Raw genomic sequence first — 3,963 nt, forward strand, 5'->3', positions numbered from 1 at the left:
CTACTCGCTTATCATGGTAACAATATCAAAAATCATAATAATGAAAGACAATGTATAAGGACAAAGGTTAGAAGTACCAGTAGATTAAACGAGTTCCGAATACAAAAGTGACAACTTCAAACTCCAGACCGCTCCTAATACAATCTTCGGTGTTCTTCTCCGGGTACTAGGTTTCTTGCACGGAGTCAAAAATCTTGAAAGTATGTCAAGTATTGTAGAGAGAGAGAGAGAGAAGTGAATTGAAGTGTGTGTAAAAACGGATGACAAATGGCCCTTAAATAGGAAATGATTTTACTGTCATACGTATGGCAGGCCGTATGGCAAGCCGTATGGCCTGGTCGTATGACCTGGAGGCCCGTTTGTTGTGCCCGGATACATGGCAGGTCGTTTCCCTTTGTGGCAACCCGTATGGCAAGCCGTATGGCTTGCCCTGGTCTGCTGTTTTTGCTAGATCGTAACTTTATTTCTGGGGTTGTAACTTGTTTTTCACCGTTTTCGCTATAGATTCTTCGTTTTAGCTCCGATTCTCTTAATTCTTTTTGCACCGGCTTCGTAATCACTTAATATTCACTTTTAATCGACGAAGCGGGTATTTTGGCGATAAAGCTTTGAAATTCATTGTTTTTGGGCGTCAATACCGAGGTGAAAACTTAACTTTTTAGCCGATATCAGTGATATTGAATGCTGCTACTTGGTGTCTGCATTTATCATTGTCATTTTTCATTCAAACAATTTTTATTTCATTTTGGATTATTAATGTAAACATGTATTTCCATTGCAATATTACTTATGGATTTTAATAAAACGTCTCATTTAGAGTCGTTCTCGCTTATACACTTATGTTTTGATATTGGTTAGTAACATTTACCCCCGATCCCGTTTAGGGGGTGTGACAATATGGTAACTCTTTTTGTATTCTTAGTGGTCCGACAAAAGTAAAAACTATTTTGTCGGGCATGATTCTTGTCTGCCATATGCACTCTGCAGGCTACAAAGTCTCTTGATAGGCACACGTCCTCTCAACGCAAGTAAAGGTGATGCGCTAGGCCCTTGACCCCGCGCTGGGTCACTTTGGCGCGCTATATGTGTGTGACATGCATGACGATGCATGTCTGATGCGCAACATGAGATAATCGGGTATGCGTATCATTAGTATTGATTTTGGTTTTGGTTTCAGTTATTGTAACCTGGTGGTCCATTCCGCTGAAAAGCAAAGGTCATTTGATTACCTTGGTCACCTTGGTAACCCATGTTCCTTCCTTGGTATGCATTTGAACTTCCACTTTGATTTTGAGCATTAGCCAGAAAATTCACATCTTGAATAAGAGGTCGATCGTTAATATCACAATCCTTAGAAAGATAAGGACCATGGCAAATCTCACAGCCCACTTGTACAGCGACCACCGTTGAGGTTATATTCTCAATTTCCATTCAAAACTTTTTGAATTGATTAGATAATGAAGCAATTGTCTCACCACCATCATCCTCTGGAGCCGTATTTGCTATTGCCTTTCTTACAGGGGTGTCCATCGAAGGTGTCCATTCAAATGTATGAAAAAAAATGTCTTCCAACAATTGATTAGCTTGGTTTGGAGACTTATACAAAAACACACCACCCGCCGAAGAATCAAGAATACCTCATGTATTTTAATATACCCCTCGATAAAATGTTTGGACGATTTGCCCTTTTTGTAACCCGTGTTGCGGGCAATTTCTAAACATTCACTTTAAGCGTTCTGAAGCTTCATAAAGTGATTCATCATGTTTCTGGACAAAGGAATTAATCTCCATTCATAACTTTTCAGCCTTAGCCAGTGGAAAATACCTCGTAATAAAATTATCCCTCAATTGAGCAAACGTAGTGATGGAGTCGGGTTGCAAAGATTTCAACCATCTACTAGCATCACCTGATAAGGAATACGGGAAAGTCTCAATTTAAAAGCATCATCGGTTACACCTTGATTCTTGTACAATTAACACAAATCCTCGAATTGTTCCATGTGTTCAATCGGATTATTGTTGGTCCTTCCATCAAACAACTTCTCACGTAACATATGAATAAATTTACTCTTAACCTCCCAAGTTTCGGCCGTAATGTCGGGCCTTTGAATGACGGGTAAAATTTCTGGAGGTACAGTTTGTCGAGCGGTTCACATCGGTTGATCATCCGGATCCTCTGCCGTTTCCTCCTCTTCTTCTTCAATTGTTTCTTCGTGAACTATTAGGTCCAAATTAGGAGTGGGACCACTAGTTTCTAATTCAGTCTCAATCTTTTCATTAGTTCCACTAGGGCTTCCCTTTTTTTGTTGATTTTTCTTTTAAGCTTTGGTCTTCTTGGTATCCGTATGAAAATTTCTCTCGGTTCAGGATGAGGTTCAACTGTTTTTCCTGTAAGCAAACGGAGCATAAATCTTGTCACCTAGCTATAAGATCATAAGCACAAACAAGAAAAACGTAAACAAAAAAGTAAATTTCGTGGGATAAATCCCAACGAAAGGATCGAATAATCAAAGGTGATACAATCCTACTTGCACACAGTTGATGTGCTTTTATTATACTTATAAAAATGGGACAAAAACGTTTAATATACTACCACACAAATGGGCAACGAATCCCAGCCATATGTAGCTATTTAAAAGTAAGTTCGGTCGATCCTCATGGAGTAATGTGTTTTATTAGATTGAATCACACTTAACCAAACTAAAAGGGAGTATTTTCTCCAGAGAGTGGTTTTAGAAAGCATAAATGAGAGAATAACAAATAAACAATGATAACAAATGGTGCTCACTTAATTGATTCTTCTCAACGTGGTTTGCATGACAATTAAACCGAATTTTGTTGAAAAGGTATATAGTCTTATGACTACTGGCCAAATAATCACGTGATCTCAACTAACAAGAATCAACCAACTCTCGTCGGTCTTTCCTTATCAGTCAAACTATGCCTGACTAATGAATGTGAGACTTAACCCAGTTCCACTCTCGTAGAACCGCAAATCACAATAGTCTCCCGTAAATGTTTACGCAATTGCTAGGGTTTCAATACCAACTAATCACTAATCACACTTATACATCGATCTCTCGAAAATACTCGTGTAACTATCTAAATCACCAAAGGTGTTGAAGCGCAAATCATATGTTGCGGATTAACTCTCGTTAATCGATCAACAATTTATGTGATTGGAGTAATATATCAAACCTAACAACGAGGGGTCTTTGGTCGAGCACAACAATCAAAAGTCAGATTAATGAAATAATATTACATAATTTAGCAATGTACAATTAAGGGTTCACAATCAAGTAAACACACAAAATATTTAGCCTAACATAATGCAAGAGCAAATCACAATCAAGATGAGCATAATGGAAATCATAAACTTATAATAAGAAAATGAGAACCGAGAAGTATCAATCGCAACCGTGAATCAATCCCACAATATGGATGTTTAACAATGATTAAATGATGATGAAAACAAGTAAACAAGACCTAAAAATTGCCCAAAGAAGTCTGGAACCCAAAGTGGTGGAAAAATGTACAAGTTATCCTTTCAAATGACCAAAAAATTGCATTAAATAGTGCTGGAAACCGTCGTGGACCTCTGGTCCAAAATTGATCTGTTGAAATTGAAAATTGATGCTGGACCGCCAGTCCAAAGTGGACCGCCGTTCCAGGTGACTTCTGTTAATGACCTTGCTCACTGGACCGTCAGACCAAAGTAGACCGTCGGTCCGGGTTTGTTCTGTTGATTCCTGAAGCATGGTAGCATATAAAAATAAAGTGACTCATATCAATCTTCCACACAATAAATCACCAAATATCGCAATGAGCCTAATATATCCGAATTATCTTGAACCGAGCTCGATATTCTTCAACCAAACATTCAAGAATAAATGGAGCAATATCAAGGATGCCGATGTCAATGATCGAACCATGAGAAGTAGCTGGACCACAAGTCAAAAACAT

General features: G+C 38.4%; 1 non-coding gene across 1 annotated transcript; it reads left to right on the top strand.

Annotated features, from left to right (window-relative positions):
* Positions 1-1,693: 1,693 nt before the first annotated feature.
* Positions 1,694-1,801, top strand: LOC139886900 (small nucleolar RNA R71). The gene has a single exon (XR_011772760.1). It is a non-coding gene; the product is annotated as a small nucleolar RNA R71 (small nucleolar RNA).
* Positions 1,802-3,963: the final 2,162 nt, after the last annotated feature.

This window comes from Rutidosis leptorrhynchoides, chromosome 1, assembly GCF_046630445.1.
Source record: "Rutidosis leptorrhynchoides isolate AG116_Rl617_1_P2 chromosome 1, CSIRO_AGI_Rlap_v1, whole genome shotgun sequence".
Classification (NCBI taxonomy): Eukaryota; Viridiplantae; Streptophyta; class Magnoliopsida; order Asterales; family Asteraceae; genus Rutidosis; species Rutidosis leptorrhynchoides.